At 39.8% G+C, this 18631-nt stretch overlaps 1 long non-coding RNA gene across 1 annotated transcript in view; it reads right to left on the reverse strand.

Moving 5' to 3' along the window:
- Positions 1-8860: 8860 nt before the first annotated feature.
- Positions 8861-18631, reverse strand: part of LOC131274308 (uncharacterized) — a 59311-nt gene continuing 49540 nt past the window's right edge. Inside the window, exons 3-4 of the long non-coding RNA XR_009181521.2 lie at positions 11628-11677; positions 8861-9407 (exon numbers count right to left, since the gene is read on the reverse strand). This is a non-coding gene — a long non-coding RNA (uncharacterized lncRNA). The remainder of the gene's footprint in view (positions 9408-11627; positions 11678-18631) is intronic.

An 18631-nucleotide genomic window follows, 5' to 3' on the forward strand; every position in this document is an offset into this window, starting at 1 on the left:
AGCTTGATACCAAGTTGATATGAAATGTTAGGGGTGAACACACAGTACTGAGAATTTAAATGTAACAAATATTTATTGAATCATATTATAGTATTGGCTCTGTACTAGCTGCCAATAACATAAACATGACTAAGACATTATCTTTATGCTTGAGGAGCACGAAGGCATTTGGAGTTAAAAAAATTATAATCAAAGACGATGTATAAAATTAGATTAATATAAACCAGTGATAAGAATTAGTCAGAGAAGTAGAAAATATTACATAGGTGTGAATTTATTCAAATGCTTCCTCCAAGAGTTATCTACTTAAATTTTAAGCTTTTCTTTCCTATGATTATAAAATAACATACATTGTTTAAATTTTTGAAAATACCTGAAAATACACTAAAGAAAACTTTAAAAATTCATATTTCTACTAGCTAGAAGATAGTTATTGGTAATATTTAGTATATATACCTCCAGACCTCTTTTTATTTTTTAGTAGGTACCAGGTATTGAACCCAGGACCTGGTACATGGGAAGCAGGTGTTCAACCACCTAGCTACATCTGCTCCCTGACACACACTTTTAAAAAATAAGCTATGTTGAGGTATAATTTACATAGCTTAAAAAGTATCCATTTTAAACTTACAGCTCAGTGCATTTTGACAAATGTATACACCTGGGTAAGTGCCGCAATTATAAAAATATACCACCAAAAGCTCCCTCATTCCTTTTTGTAGTCAACCCCTGCAGCCTGTCCCCACAAGACCAGCTCTGCTTTTTTCTCTATAAAGTAATATGCTCTCTTTAGAATAAAATGGAATCATATAGTCTGTATTATTCTGTCTGGCTTTATTCATCATGATTTTTTTTTTTTTTGAGATGCATCCATTTGTTGGTTATACCAATAGCTTATTTTTTCTATCAATGAGGTGAGTAGTATTTCCTTGAACGAATATACTATGATATAACCAATAGACATTTGGGTCGTTTCTAGTTTTTGGATATTAATAAAGCTTCTATGAACATCTGTGTACAAGTGTTGGAGTGGATGTCTGTTTTCATTTTCCTTGGGTAAATCCCAAGGAGAGAATTTTTGGGTCATACAGGGTGTGAGAATTCCAGTTGCCCCACATCTTCATCCAAACTTGGTTTTATTAAATTTTAGCCTTTCTGGTGGGCTTAAAATCTCACTATGATTTAAATTTGCATATCTTGCTGACTAATTGATGTTGAACATCTTCTCAAATGTTTATTATACACTATTTACCTTTATAAACAAAACTGGGGTGATAGTGTACAGACTGTTTTATAGATAACTGAATAGAATGGGAGCAGCAAGCAGGTTATTAGGCTATACTGCCTAATGGTCGGTATATCTAGCCTATCATGGAAAATCTTATTTTGCTCTTAAATTGAAGCAGACTGCATCCTCTTTTCAGGTGGGCAACATTCAGTAACCAATTCTTAAGTGCCTGTGCCTTAGATCTTTCACTTCATTTCCTTCTTTCTTCCTAACCCAACAATCCAACTATCTCCATCCCTTAATTTATTTTATCATCTCCTTTTTCTATCCAATTCTTCTAAGTCTGAGAGCTGCTGAAGGAACATGTAGAATCACTTGGACCTAGGACATGTCAGGTTCATGTACTCTATAATTGACCATTTATCTCTCTAACTCCCAGGCACAACCACTTCATAATTCCATTCTTTCCACTCTCCTTAAACTCTTAATTTTGACCCAAAGTGTATACAATATATAGTTGCTGATTAAGTTTACTCTTTAAAAATATTTTCATATTTAAAATACTTATAACTAATGGTACTTGGAGCAATATTTCACTATTATTTATTGTTCAAGATCATGACAACATTGAATAAAAATAAACAATGCATCTATCATTCTACCATCCAAAAAATTACACTGTTAATTTTCTTTTTCTTTTTCCAGAACTTGTTCATTGTAGACAGTTTAAAAACTTAACTCTAATAGCTCTTTATTACTATTTGTCACAAGGCATTATATTTATTTATTAGAATGACATGCTGGTCTTACCCTAGGATGCTCATTACTGAAAAAAACAACAAACCAGCATGATAAAGGTACTTACCAAGAAGAGCTATTGCCAGAATTATCATGCCCAAGTGAAAGGCTATGAAATTCTCCTAGAGAGGACTGACTGGCAAGAAAGAAGGTATCCAGTACTCTTCATTCAAAGACTGCCTTCTGGGAGTCACAAAGGTAATGGGGTTCACTCCATTTCTCTAATCCATAGAGGGTTATGATGACCTTGCATATGACAAAAATATAGAAAATACAGGTAATTTTAACATGATTCTTTGGGTTTATCTGTAAGGAAAAAATGAAGACATAGAAAAGTACATTTGGACAAAGGCTTTGGAATTTTAAACAACTGTAGAGGGCCCTTCAGATTTACAATTGAGAAATATCAATCTCTAAATTTCCCCTTCGAAAGTGGAAGAAGACACAAAGCAGTGAATAAAGAACATTAATTTTATTAACCTTAGCTGTTATGGTGGCCCTTCTTTGATATCTAGTATAGATCTGAATAAGATAGCAAAATTGAAAATTGAGGTTATTATCTGCTAGGACAGTGACCTTCATCTGCAGGAATGGGAGAACCAAGAAAATTTTCCGGCCTTCAGTCGGTGTACTCCCCAGCTTTCTCCAGCTCAGGAACAGGAGGATCTGCCACTGCAGATTTGGCAACCATATGGAAAGCAAGGGTGAACTGTAGTTTAATGACGAAGAAGCAAGCAATATTTCAATAAATTAAAAAAAAAAAAGAAGCAAGCAGACCTAAGTTAAGTGACTAGAGGGGGAGTGAGAGCTGAGAATCTAGCATCTTTACCTCTATTCTAAAATGAAATATTCACAGATTCTGTTGATCATGTTTTGTGCCTCTGAATCCTTCCACCTCTCTCTCATCCATGTAGGGTTACCAGATAAAATACAGGACACCCAGTTAAATTTGAATTTCAGATAAACAATAATTTGGGACATACCTATACTATAAATGTATTTCCTATTTATCTGAAATTCAAATTTAACATTGTGCTCCGTATTTTTATTTACTAAATCTGGCAATCCTATTCCCAGGGCAACAAAGAAATGTATACTTTGTGATTCTAGAATTTCCAGGTGTAAGAAAACATAAAAAGAAATATATAAAACAGAAATTAAGAAGATACTAGGGAAACAGACTTCGGCCCAGTGGTTAGGGCGTCCGTCTACCATATGGAAGTTCCGCAGTTCAAACCCCGGGCCTCCTTGACCCGCGTGGAGCTGGCCATGCGCAGCGCTGATGTGCGCAAGGAGTGCCGTGCCACGCAAGGGTGTCCCCCGCGTGGGGGAGCCCCACGCGCAAGGAGTGCGCCCGTGAGGAAAGCCGCCCAGCATGAAAAGAAAGAGCAGCCTGCCCAGGAATGGCGCCGCCCACACTTCCCGTGCCGCTGACGACAACAGAAGCGGACAAAGAAACAAGACGCAGCAAATAGACACCAAGAACAGACAACCAGGGGAGGGGGGGAATTAAATAAATAAATAAATCTTTAAAAAAAAAAAAAAAAGAAGATACTATCACTCCAAACGACATGCCATGCTAAACCAATAACACGAATGTCATTCTAGAATTCTAATAGAAGCTCTAAGGAGGGAGCAAGACTTAAGCTGAGCCTTGAAGGATGGGTCTATTATTTAACCATATAAAATAAGAACAGCACAAATAAAAACATGGGAGTAGGAAAAAAAAAAAAAGAAGATACTATCATCAAAAGATTTTTTGTTTCAGAAAAAGGTTCCTTACAGATTTCTTATATATTACAGTTACGTTAAATTATCCTGAGATCAGATTAATTGCTTAAAAACTAGCTCACTTAGTTGGTTTCATTCAATTGAAAAACACCCATCGTTTGCAAAACATATAATTTATTAGCATGGATACTGACAGGAACCAATTATAATTTTTTAAAGCAACGAGCAAATTTATAATTTTGTGTTAATCAAACATTTTTTTTTTGCTTTACACCATTAAATTGCTTTATTATATGACATATACTAGTAGCTGATTTTGAATGCAGAACTGTGGGAAGAGCTTTGAATGGAGAACCTTATTTAATATTTACAAGAATTCTGTTCTAGGTAGGCACTGTTATTGGGAGCCCCATTGTTCCAGTGGAAATGTAAGGCTTAGAGGGGTAGCTCACTTGCCCAAGGTTTCCAGTCCAAGGTCCGTCAGCTAGTGAGTGGCAGAGCCAGGATTCCAGCCTTGGGAGTTTGACTCTAGAACTCATGAACCTGACCACTGAATTACACTGTTGTTGCTACATATGACACTAATGAGTCTCATATGGTCTCTGTTTGATGGCTTTTTCTTTGGTCTTCAGGTCTACTAAATATTAAGAACATTTTTTCCTAATTCCTTGCATTTTTGCTGATTACAAATAGAAGTTACACTTTAACAGTTAAAGTATTCAACTTAGTAAAGATATCTTTTTTTTAAAGATTTATTTTTTATTCATTTCTCTCCCCTTCCCCCCAGTTGTCTGCTCTCTGTGTCCATTCACTGTGTGTGTTCTTCTGTGTCCGTTTGTGTATTCTTGTCAGCGGCACTGGGAATCTGTGTCTCTTTTCGTTGCATCATCTTGCTGTGTCAGTGCCACTACCGGGCAGGCTGTACTTTTTTCGCACTGGGCAGCTCTCCATACAGGGTGCACTCCTTGCACATGGGGCTTCCCTACGTGGGGGACACCCTGCGTGGCACGACACTCCTTGTGTACATCAGCACTGCCCATGGGCCAGCTCACCACACGGGTCAGGAGGCCCTGGGTTTGAACCCTGGACCTCCCATGTGGTAGGTGGATTCTCTATCAGTTGAGCCACCTCTGCAGCCATCTTGCTCCAACACGTGAAAACAGACTTTGGTGAGGGAAATAAGTTATGCTTTATGGCCTGGTATTTGTAAGCTCCTAACCCAAATAAATACCCTTTATAAAAACCAACCAATTTCTGGTATATTGTATCAGCACCACTTTGGCTGACTAATACAAATGTATTTATTATATTATGATTTTCGAAAAATGAAATAGCACATGTCTAAGTCAGTGGGTAGAAGATCTAGATAACAACAAGAGCAACAACAACAACAACAACAAAACAAAGCCGAGGGCAGAGCAAGGATAGGCATAGAGTGGTTCCAGGAAGAGGTCCCTGAACTGTGAGTTGAAACTGGTTCCAGGCCTAGCTCTATCCCCAGATGGCTGGAAGGCTAAGGCAAGTCACTCAATCTCTCTGGGCCTTAGTTTTCTCATCTGTAAAACAAGGAGTCTGGATCAAAGATTTCTAAGTTTCCTTCCAGCTCTAAATGATATGTTATTGCCCAGATTAGCAAGTACTAGGTACAATGTCTAAATCAGGAAAGAGCCTGTTGGTAATGCAGACAGAATTTTGTAGTGGGCAGCCAGCCCCGTAGTGAGAGGGGCTGCCTCAGGTACTTCTCCTAAGAGGAAGAACTAACTTTAGAAGGGTTCATTCCAGGGCCAGTAAAGGCCTATGCTAGAATCAGGAAAAAAAATTTCTTTTCACAACGGGGAGACTGCCATGAAGGGAGACTAAAAGATGACATCCATTTTGATGATTTTTATTCCATTATGAAAATTTTCAGCCATACAGAAAAGTTGAGAGAATTTTTTGGTGAACACCCATTTAATCAACAACTAGATTCTACAGTTGACATTTTACTAAAAATTGCTTTATCACATATGTGTCCTTCTATCCATCTTGCGATTTAAAAAAAATGTATTTCATGCTCACATTTTGGAAGGGTGATGTTCAGGTAGAAGTGAGTATGTTAGGCTGATGCTGGAACCCCAAGTAGAATGTGATTAAAAGGGGACTTTCAGGCTTTATGGATACTATCAGAAATTTCTCCAGGGAAGTCATGTTCACTGTGATCATAAAATGGTCTATGCTCATGTTGAGGCTGGCGGGATGGATTTCCATGCTAGCATTTCTTCAGAGCATAATCTAGAGTAAGAGCCAGTTAATCTTCAAGTTTAAGATGGCCTATCCATTGATGCCTTTTGGTCGCCTTTATATTAATAATGGAATTAAACTTCCTGGCTTTTCCTTTTTGAATGTTAGCAGGGAACACAGTGCCTGAGATTAAGAAAGAGCTCATGTCTAGGATCTAAAACACCTCCTCTAGAAGTAAGGTATATATTTTTGTAAAAATTTCCTTTTTATTTTTTAAAATTAAAAAAAAATTTATTTCTCTCCCCTTCCCTGCTCCCCCCACCCCCCCATTGTCTGCTGTCTAGGTTCATTAGCTGTGTGTTCTTCTGTGTCCACTTGTATTCCTGTCAGCAGGCACCAGGAATCTGTGTCTCTTTTTGTTGTGTCATCTTGCTATGTCAGCTCTCTGTGTGTGCTGTGCCACTCCTGGGTGGGTTGTGCTTTTTTTGCGCAGGGTGGCTCTCCTTACAGGGTGCACTCCTTGCGCGTGGGGCTCTCCTACACTGGGGATACCCTTGTGTGGCACGGTACTCCTTGTGCGCATCAGCACTGTGCGTGGGCCAGCTCACTACATGGGTCAGGAGGCCCTGGGTTTGAACCCTGGACCTCCCATGTGGTAGGTGGACGCCCTATCAGTTGGGGCAAATCCGCTTCCCTTTGTAAAAATTTCTAAGTAAAAATGTTAATAACAAAACAGTGGCACTGCTCTAAATTTAAAATGATTTCAAGTTGTTGTATCATTCCAGCCTATTCATCAGAAATTCCTATTCCCTTCTATTTTATTCCCTAAGAATTAAATTACACCTCAATCTCTTCCATTAAATCATGGACTCATAACAATTTATGATTAGAACTTAGTAATAGGGAAGCGGACTTGACTCAGGGGATAGAGCGTCCACCTACCACATGGGAGGTAGAGGGTTCAAACCCAGGACCTCCTTGACCCGTGTGGAACTGGCCCATGTGCAGTGCTGATGTGTGCAGGGAGTGCCCTGCCATGCATGGATGCCCCCGCATAGGGGAACCCCACGTGCAAGGAGTGCACTCCGTAAGGAGAGCCGCCCAGCGGGAAAGAAAATTCACCCTGCCCAGGAATGGCGCCGCACACACTGAGAGCTGACACAAGATGACACAAAAAAAGAAACATAGATTCCTGTGCCGCTGACAACAACAGAAGTGAACAAAGAAGAATATGCAGCAAATGGACTAAGAGAACAGACAATTGGGGTGGAGGGTGGGGAAAGAAATTTTTAAAAATTAAAAAAAAAAAAAAAAACTTGTCCAGTTACCTAGAGAAAAAAAAAGTCCATTCTCCTTCTAGTACTCTATCTCAAATGAATATTGCATAAGTACTCAAAGATGTATCAATATGCTGTTTGCAAGAATATACAGACAAAAAACACAAATGAACATTAAGAATAATGAGTTAGATTAATTTGTTTTGAAATGCAAAGATATCCATGGTACTGTATTATTAAGCAGAAAATCAAGTGGCAGAACAATTTGTATACCGCAAATCTACTTTTGTTTAAACAACTATAACTCCTCTAATAAAATTTTTTAAACTTAAAAATATATTTATTGGCGGCAGACTTGGCCCAGTGGGTAGGGCGTCAGTCTACCACATGGGAGATCCGCGGTTCAAACCCCGGGCCTCCTTGACCCGTGTGGAGCTGGCCCATGTGCAGCGCTCATGCGTGCAAGGAGTGCCATGCCATGCAGGGGTGTCCCCCGCATAGGGGAGCCCCACACGCAAGGCGTGCGCCCTGTAAGGAGAGCTGCCCAGGAATGGTGCCGCACAAACGGAGAACTGACACAAGATGATGCAATAAAAAGAAACACAGGTTCCCGTGCCGCTGACAACAACAGAAGCGGACAAAGAAGACACAGCAAATAGACACAGAGAACAGACAACCGGGGTGGGGGGGGGAGAAGGGGAGAGAAATAAATAAATCTTAAAAAATATATATATATATATTTATAATTGTGTATGCATAGAAAATAGTATGGAAGGCTATATAAGCAAACTAATAAACTATTAACAGTGATTACTCCTGGGGAATGGGATTGGTGAGAAGAACAAAAATGGTGAGAGCTTTTGCATTTATACACCTCTTGTCTGATTTTTTAATAACATGTGTGTATTATTTCTGTAATTAAAAAGCCCAAATAAGCAATACAGATTGTGTTTACAAGATTATTACAGAATACTTGAAAATACAGAAATGGGAAAAAGAAAATTAAAACGACCACTAATCCTACCACTTTAATTTACTTGTAAGTAAAAAGGCATGAAAAATTACAGAAAAGTGACATTGGTAAATATGGCTGCAGCAAATACAATCATGCACAAACTGATTCTTAAGGCCTGTTTTTAGGCTATACTATTCTATGGTAAGGAGTGGATTCATTTGTCTCCACTGAATTCTTCTAACAAATGTATCAGAAAGGCAGTAACCTGATAAATGAGCAAAAGAAAGTAAACACAGCATATCTGAGAATATCACTACTTGTAGCAGTTTGATATGGTTATGAATTCCAAAAATAGATATTGGATTATTTGTAATCTCATCTGTATGATTGATTGAATGGCAAAGAACAGAGTTGAGGGTTTCTGATGTTGGAGTTTGATGCTGAAGACTTAAGTTGGGGCCCCAGGAATTAAGCTCATAGAGGAAAGAGAAGCCAGCCCCAGGAAGAAAGGAACCTTGAACCCAGAGAGAAGCAAGACCCTGGAAGAGAGGAATCTAGGAAGCCTGAACCCTCACAGACATCAGCAGCCATCTTGCTCTAACACGTGAAAATATACTTTGGTGAGGGAAGTAACTTATGCTTCACGGACTGTTATCTGTAGGCTCCTACCCCAAATAAATACCCTTTATAAAAACCAACCAATTTCTGATATTTTGCATCAGCACCCCTTTGGCTGACTAATACACTACTTATCAATTTATTCACAAATTTTCAGATTCAAAGGTATAAATATACTTGCTAGTATTTGAGTTTCCACAAATACTGAAAGGAGCATCAAACTCATTGTGGAATGTTTGCATGAGGTTTTTTTTTTTTTTATTTGGGAAAGAAGAAAAGTGCTTTTTTCAGTTTCACAAAACTACCCAAGTGTGACTTCAAATTTCCAAATTTATTTGATCAGACACATTCTCAAATGATGCTTATAGATGAGTGGTAAAGACATCTGGATGTGAATCCCTCTTTGGGCTTGAAGTTATTTCTTCCGTAACTTTTCAGCTTGTGTTGTAGATGTGGGCCTCGTGAGTTTACAGGGTTTACAGGGAGAAGCTGGCTGGTAGGTGCAGACATGGCAAGATACTACCTGCTGCGTGACTTGTACTTGAGGAAATAAGCTGATGGAATGGCACGGGGTCTTGGACTAAAAGATAAAAAAGGTAAAGAAAAAGCTGAATCTGATTTTATCAAATAATGAATAATTAAGGCAGTGTTTCCAAAATTACCCTGGAATTTCTATATTCTGTGAGATGTTAATAGGTATTTCTCTCAACAATTTCCATGCATACAGGTTTGTGAAAGCTGCATACTATTTTACCCTTTACGAGATTCACAATTTGCATTGGTGTACTTATTGTCAGTCATTTAATGAATAATTATTAAGCATCTACCATGCGCTAAGCAATGTTTTGGGGAACTGAGAATACTGCAGTGAACAAAATGAGCCAAGTTCCTGCCTTCATGGAACCTCCATTTTAGTGTTGACAATAGACAGACTAATTACATCTCATAATGATAAAGTGCTATGAAGAAAAAATAATTGGACAGAAAGAGTGTATTTCAGATAGTGTGTTCAGATATAAGAAGGGAGCATTTTTGCTGAAAGTTGAATAAAGGGAGGGGAAAGACTGCACTATCTTGGAGAAAGGTATTTGAGGAGTATAAAGGCCCTGAGGCCATGCCTTTTGGGTTGCTTGAGGAACAGCAAAAAAGGCTAAATGAGCAAAGGGGAGACCAGAACGATCTCAGAGAAGAGGTGTGTGAAATGCGGGAGCATGGGAGGCAATTGAGAGGAGGATGGATTTTACTTTGAATGATATGGGAAGACATTGGGGGCCCTGAGGAGTGGCAGCATGATGTGACTTCAGATTTTTGTCTGTTTTTTCAGGAGGTACTGGGGATTGAACCCAGGACCTCGTACGTGGGAAGCAGGTGCTCAGCCACTGAGCTATTTCCACTCCTCAGTGAGAGTTGGTTTTTAGTTTGTTTTTGTTTTTAGGAGGTACCGGGGATCAAACCCAGGACCTCGTACATGGGAAGCGGGTGCTCAACCACTTCAGCTACATTTGCTCCCTGACTTCTCTTTGAAAAGATCACTCTGGTTGCTGTGTTGAGAAGAAATGAAAAGGGCACATGACTGGAAGCCAGGAGACAGTAGGAGGTAAACACAAAAGTTCAGATAGAAGATGATGGTGTCTTGGACCGGGGTGTGATAGTGTGGAGGCTGTGAGAAGTGGCTAGTTTAGCACATTTGTAAGATGCTGAGAAGTCCTACAGTTAAAAGCTTTGGTTTCTTCCCTTCTAACATCATTTCAAGGGAAGTTGGTAGTTATTCTGCAGAACATAGTTTGGGAAATACTAACAAGAAATTTTTCACTTTTATCTCTGTTCTTGTTTTATACAGCCAGAAAGAATTATTATTTGCAAATAAACATAAACGCATATTTAGGCATCCACAAAAAGATTTCTTTGTAGGAAACAAAGGCAACAAGGCTGAAAAATTTCCTGAAGGTGAAATTTTTTAGATTATACAGACCATTTCTACTTTTTCCCTTTCATTCTGATTTCTTTCTTTTTTTATTTTTAAATCTTATTGCATTGTATGTATTTTTGTAAGAAGCCACAAATACTTTTGGAATGAAGCAGGGAACAAACAACAAACAGGGAAGCGGAATTGGCTCAACTGATAGAGCGTCTGCCTACCACATGGGAGGTCCAGGGTCCAAACCCAGGGCCTCCTGACCCATGTGGTGAGCTGATGCGCGCAAGAAGTGCCAAGCCACACAAGGGTGTCCCCTGCATAGGGGAGCCCCATGTGCAAGGAATGTGCCCCACAAGGAATGCCACCCTGCACGAAAAAAACACACCCTGCCCAGGAGTGGCACTGCACAAACGAAGAGCTGACACAGAAGATGATGCAACAAAAAAGAGACACAGATTCCAGTGCTGCTGACAAGAATACACACGACACAGAAGAACACAGAGCAAATGGACACAGAGTGCAGACAATGGGGGCAGGGGAGGGAAGGGAGAGAAGAAACAACAACAACAAATAAATAAAAACCAAAGACAAGCTTAATTTTTTTTTTGTGGTGCACCCATTAAACCTGATTCTCTCCTGTACTTCTGTCCTTTCCTTTCCTTATTCGAAAACTATATTCAGAGCACTCTGTAAGGCAGAGTGGAATTCTGGCAGGAAGCATGCCCACCAGGTATGCCAGGGAGAGTAATATTTCTTTTTTATTTTATTTTATTTTATTTTATTGACTTTGTAATAATATTACATTAAAAATATATATGTGAGGTCCCATTCAACCCCAGAGAGTAATATTTCAATATGTGTATCATGAAGTTAGGTACTTACAAGATTAATATGAGCAGTTTGGTGTCATGTAGTTAAAAGTTGAGTAGCTCCTATAATACAAAGAAATTAGATTAAGTTCAAATAAAAATCTAGGATAGAAATATTTATTTCTATTTTATTTGAGGATATCTTATTCTTGGCTAAAAAATAATGCAAATCACTTTATATAGAAAAGGCAATGATTTTCCACACAAACTAGAATTCTGGAGATGAAATATTATGAAATCACTAATGCCTAATCCCTTTGCTTACTGTTTAAAGACCCTCTGTACAAAAATAAATACTAAATCAAGTCAACAATTATAAAGTTATTTGTAAATAAATATTACTATAGAAATATTTACTTCTTAATTTACCAAAGGGAGAAGATCTGTTATTTCTGATAATTTCAGAAAATTATAATTACAAAATTTTACCAGATCACCATTATTACTTTCTTCCTCTTTGCATATTTTCCAATAAGAAAACTATGATCTAAAGGCAATATCAGTGGAACATGCTTATTTGCTATTAGTTTTAGGCTTGATTTCTTTTAAGGCATGAGCTTCTAGACCCATTAAAATTTACCTGGCTCTAGCAAGCTTCCCTTGCCTTCTTTTTTTTAAAAAAAGATTTATTTATTTATTTATTTCCCCCCTTCCCTTCTTCCCACCCTGCTATTGTGTTTTGTTTTTGTTTTTGTTTTTGCTGTCTGTGTTGTCTTCTCTTCTCATTTTCTCTCTTCTAGGATTCATTGGGATTCAATCCTGGAGACCTCTGACGGGGAGAGAGGTTCCCTGTCAATTGCGCCACCTCAGTTCCTGGTTTCTGCTGTGCTTCACCTTGACTTTCTCCTTATCTCTCTTTTGATGCATTGTCATCTTGTTGCATGACTCACTTGTGTGGGGCACTGGCGCAGGTACTCGCATGGGCACTTGTGTGGGTACTGGCTCACCATGCAGGCACACTTTTTCTTCTTTTTCACCAGGAGGCTCCAGGGATCGAACCCAGGTCTTCCCATATGGAGGTGGAAGCTCTATCACTTGAGTCACATCTGCTTCCCCTTTGCCTTCTTAATTTTTTCTTGTAAGATTTCCTTTGCTGCTCACAGGGCTAACATGTATATTTAGCAGCAACATCACTGCATCTACTACTGTATCAGATGCTATGTCTTTCTGTCAAGGCAAAGAGGATAGAGAGTTAAAGAAAGAGACTGGATTCTGAGTTAAAAGACCTGGTTTCAAAGCTGCTTTTGCCTTTACTGTAACTATGAAGCAAATGATTTAACTTCTTAGTTATCTCATTTGTAAAATGGGGATATTACCTAACATTGTTAAAAAGTAGTTCACATAAATCATTTCCCCCCTTTTTTTCTATTAAAATATTCACTAATACATAATGTAAAACATAGGATAACTAAGAATGTAAAAAACTGTGTATCCTAAAGTATGCACCATAATGTAAGCACAGATGTCACCTTGTTAGAAAGCTATTGTCTTAGACTCTGTACATCACGTTAAGTAAATATGATGTGAACAGGGTGTAAGAGTATCGCTGTGGAAGGGAAAAGGTTTTGTGGTGGATGTATGGGAGTGCTGTATATTATATATATGCATTGCTGTGGTCTAGGGCTCCTGTGAAGAGAAGCTCAATAATTAGGGGAAAAAAAAAAAAAAAAAAGAAAAAGATAGGATGTAGAATTTTTCCCAAGTCAACACGTATTCTTTATCTAACCTTTAAACCCATCGCTATATGCCATTTCCTAGTAAGGGACCCTGACATTATATTGGGCTTCAAATTTCAGGGAGTTCTGGATCACAGAGTGGTTCAACAATGGCAATGGAGAGATACTGGTATAGGATACAATTGACAGGTGATATATGGCTGACAGGGAGCTGTACAGAACATATGTCCAGGGTGCATGGTAATGTTTGGATATACTCATAGTGGCAACAATTAAAAACCACAGCAGGGGGGGTACTGGGTTCCTGGCCAGTGGTACTCTGTCGTGGTCCCTAGGGGAGCAGCGACAGTCTCCCAGGTGCAGTGGCGGGGACTGGGAGGGAGTGAGGGTTCAACAGTGAGCCTCTGATGCTAATGACTATGCTTGTGAGCTGATAAGCCTAAAATAAGAACAAGGTCTAGAGCAGCATTGTGCCTGGGAATTTCCTCCTGTCAGCCTTCATGTTACTGAAATGTGGCCAGTCTCGAAGCCAAACTCAGCATGTAAATGCAATGCCTTCCCCCCAGCGTGGGACATGACACCTGGGGATGAGCCTCCCTGGCACTGAGGGACCACTATCAACTACCAACTGATGATGTAACTGGAAAAGGACCTTATACGGAAGGTTCAATGCGGATCAGCAGAATATCCCTGTCTACATAAAATAACATGACTTTAAAATGCTGTTTGACCTAATGTAAGGGGAAAATGGAAAGGAGAAATGAGTTTATATGGCTACGAGTCTCTAAAAAAGAGTCTGGAGGCTGTCAGAAGGATTGCCCTTATGCACAACTGAGCAGAGTCTGAGAGACAGATAAAGCAGATACAACCCCCAGGTATTGGTTCCTTTGAGGGCTAAAGAGACCCATGGGAGTTATGGTCATGGCCGATGGGGTTAACTACCAGGTCAGATGGCCCCTCTTTGGAAATGGTGTTTATGTGTCATGAATCTGGACTCAGATGGGATCTCTCTTCATAAGACTTTCATGCTAAAGTGCTGGAGGTGCAGTTAGTGTTGGGGTTTAAGATATATTTAGGGGATTTGAATCTCTGGACTGACAATGTGATAGCCAGGTCCTGAGCCTCAACAGACTCCAACACCTACAATCTGATTCATTGGACTCACCACACTCAGCTAAGATGGAGTTGAAGAAGGACAACCACCACACCATGGAGCCTAGAGTGATTACAACTGAAAGTGGGAGGATTGCATCCAGCATCCAGGTGGAATCTGAGCCTCCTCTTGACATAGAGGTGCAATGGACACAACCAATCCAATGTCCACATAGAAAAGGTGGCATTGGATTGGGAAAAGTGGACATGGTGGCTGATGGGTATGGGGAAAGGCAGGAAGAGATGAGAGGTGGAGGCATCTTTGGGACATGGAGCTGCCCTGGATGGTGCTTCAGGGGCAATCACCGGACATTGTAAATCCTCACAGGGCCCACTGGATGGAACGGGGGAGAGTATGGGCCATGATGTGGACCATTGACCATGAGGTGCAGAGGTGCCCAAAGATGTACTTACCAAATGCAATGGATGCGTCATGATGATGGGAATGAGTGTTGCTGGGGGGGGGGGGGGGGGGGGGAGAGGTGGGGTGGGGGTGGTGGGGTTGAATGGGACCTCATATATATATATATATATATATTTAATGTGATATTATTACAAAGTCAATTAAAAAAAATATTCACTAATACAGAAAAAGGTTAAAAATCATTTTACCAGGAGCTATGACCGACCAACCTAATGCCAAAATTGGGGAGGAACTGAAATAAATTAAAATGAGGATGGAAATGGACTGTAAAAAAACCTATAGAGATTTCTTCTCAGGGAATATCCTAGATTCACTTCATGAAAGACAGACTGCAGGGCCGTTATCAGTTAGAAACATGGGTAGTCTTTCTCTTTTCCTCTAAATTCTACTCTATGAGATAAACAAGAGTGCTATCATCACTGCTCTCAGTGGCTTCACCAACTCACACCTTTTTTCTTCTAAATCCAGAAAACCCCTGGTCATGAGTAGCAACTAGTCAGGCAAAGAGGAGTGAACAGTGGTGAATTCTGTGATATGTTGGCTCTACAAGCTTGGCCACACAAATAAATTACCAGGGAGAGGGAGGGAGAGTAGAGTAGTGAGGAAACAGTAAAAGCAACTTCTGGGAGTTGTAGTTTTTCAGATGCATTGGTTCAGAGGACCAGAAAACCAGGCCATAGAGATTAGAGAAAAATATTACTATAGGTTAGGAAATAAATGATAGAGGAGTATTTTAAAAAATGCTACTTGTGACAGTTTGAATTTTGTGAATCCCAAAAAGCAAAATATTATATATATATTTTAAAACAAATCAATTTTATTGGTACATATTAATAAAGCATATAGTCCAAACATCTAAAGTGTATAACCAATGGTATTTGGTATAAACACATAGTTGTGCATTTATCACTCCAATCATTATTAGCGCATTTCAATTACTACAATAAAAAGATTATGGTTTAAAATAAAAAAAATTTAAAAAAAGAATAAAAAAAAGATTATGTTTTTTTTCGTTTGTTTATTTTTGAGGTACTGGGACTGGGGATTAAATCTGGACATCATATGTGGGAAACCGGTGCTCAACTACTGAGCCTGAATTGTTTTTTTTGTCCGTCTCCTTGTTGTTTTGTTTTTGTTTTTTTAGGAAACAGAATGGACGGAACCTGGGACCACCCATGTGGGAAGCAGGCGCCCAACTGCTCGAGCCACATCCGCTTCCCAAAGATTATGTTTTAAAGTAATCCATTCCTGTGGGCATGAAACCCATTTGGCTGGATTACATCAGTGGGGTGTGATTCATGTTGAGTCCCTGCCCTCTTGCTGGGTCTGATAAACAGGGAGACAGGCAGATATAAGAAAAGGGGCCTGCCGTGAGCATCCCTACTTATGTCTCAATTTGGACGTTTCATGGCCTTGCAAGCTCTTACCCCAATTAAATCCCCATTATAAAAGCCAACAGATTCTGGTACTTTGTATCATTAGCCCTTTGGCAAATCAAAACACTACTGAAAAATTAAAATCCCCATTGGATATAACACAGAACAGAACTGATATGGGAAAATCAAATCAGCGGTACACAGGATAAATATGAGTTCTCCCAGAATGCAACAGAAAGAGTAATAGACATAAAATCATTCTTTTCATTTAAAAGAATGACAGGAAAGATAGGGAAGCTAGAAACCAGCAATAGAGCACAAAGATAATTGGTAATTCTTTCAGACAAAACCAGAAATGAAAAAGAATAAGTAGATAGAATAGAATAACACTTTCTTGAGCCAAGAAAGATGCGTCTATGCCACACTCTAGGCAAAATCAGTGAAAAGTAAACTAGATACAGGCTAAGAAAATTTCTGAATTACAAGGATTAAGAAAACATACAAATAATCTAAAAGAACAAAAAGGTTACCTGTTAAAAATAAGTAAGGTTCACCTTAGTCTTTTCTACTCTAGGGAATGATATTTACAGAGTTTTGAGGGGAAGATTGTGAGAAAATAATTATACTACCTGAATTGCAGAGACTGCTGGTTATTCTCTACTATGTCCTCTCTTCCTTCTAAAGAGAACATGGTAGTCCAGCCAAGAACTACACTTCCTAGCCTACCTTGCAGCTGCCTATAGCCATGCAATTAGGTTCTGGCAGATGGGATATGCAGAGAAGTAAAAGGTGTAATTTCAAAGCCCTCAGGAACATATGTGGCTCAAGCGCTTGAGTGCCTACTTCCCACATGGGAGGTCCTGGGTTCAGTTCCCAGTGCCTCCTAAGGAAGATGGAAACAAACAAGCAAAACAAACATTAAAACCAACTCAGGGAACTGATGTGGCTCAGTGGTTGAACCCCAGCTTCCCACCTATGAGGTCCCAGGTTCATTACCTGTCACCTCAAAAAACACAAAAAACACAAAAAAACAGGGAAATGGATGTGGCTCAACTGATAGAGCATCTGCGTACCATATAGGAGGTCCAGGGTTTGGTAGGGCCTCCTGACCCATGTGGTGAGCTGGCCCACATGCAGTGCTGCCATGCACAAGGAGTGCCGTGCCATGCAGGGATGTCCCCCATGTAGGGGAGCCCCACATGCAGGAAGTGCACCCTGCAAGGAGAGCTGCCCTGTGCAAAAAAAATGAAAAAAGCGCAGCCTGCCCAGGAGTGGCGCAGCACACACAGAGAGCTGATGCAGCAAGATGACGCAACAAAAAAGATAGATTCTTGGTGCCGCATAACAATAATGCAGGTGAACACAGAAGAACAGCAAATGGACACAGAGAGCAGACAACGGGGCAGGGGCAGGGAAGGGGAGAGAAATTAAAAAAAAAACACACAAAAAAACAAAATTTAAAAAAAGCCCTCTACTTTCCATCCTCCCCTTCCCACTTGCTGGAATGTGAACAAGGAATGTAAAGCTAAACCAGCCTTTATAGACCATGAGATATAAGTTACCACTTGATATCAGAACAAACAAGGAACGTAACATAGCACATGGGTCCTATAAACTATGGAGCCATGGGCTACTCACACTAAAACTGTTACTTGAAAGCAAAATGAACTTCTCCTTTGTTTAAGCTACTACTTTGTTACAGTAACTGATCCTGTTTTTAACTAAAACACCTATTTTATTCTAAAATATGATTCATCGGGAAGGAGTTAAGAAAAACTTCTTTGACTATTCACATGTTCCCAAAATATTTCCACCAATAGATTATTCTTTTTTTTTTTAAGATTTATTTATTATTTATTTATTTATTTCCCCTCCCCCCCCACCCCCCCCCCCCCCGCCCCAGTTGTCTGTTCTCTGTGTCCATTTGCTGCTGCTTCTTCTTTGTCCGCTTCTGTTGTTGTCAGCGGCACGGGAATCTGTGTTTCCTTTTGTTGCATCATCTTGTTGTGTCAGCTCTCTGTGTGTGCAGTGCCATTCTTGGGCAGGCTGCACTTTCTTTTGCACTGGGCAGCTCTCCTTACGGGGCGCACTCCTTGCACATGGGGCTCCCCTATGTGGGGGACATCCCTGAGTGGCATGGCACTCCTTGCACACACCAGCACTGCACATGGGCCAGCTCCACACGGGTCAAGGAGGCCCGGGGTTTGAACCGTGGACCTCCCATGTGGCAGACGGACACCCTAAACACTGGGCCAAGTCCACTTCCCAATAGATCATTCTTTAAAAAAAATTTTAAAAATTCACGTAAAGCAAAATATGGACCATAGTTAACAGCATCATTTTAACATCCTTATATCAAATGTAAGAGGTACTACAGCAATGTTAAGTG

This window comes from Dasypus novemcinctus, chromosome 18, assembly GCF_030445035.2.
Source record: "Dasypus novemcinctus isolate mDasNov1 chromosome 18, mDasNov1.1.hap2, whole genome shotgun sequence".
Taxonomy (NCBI): Eukaryota; Metazoa; Chordata; class Mammalia; order Cingulata; family Dasypodidae; genus Dasypus; species Dasypus novemcinctus.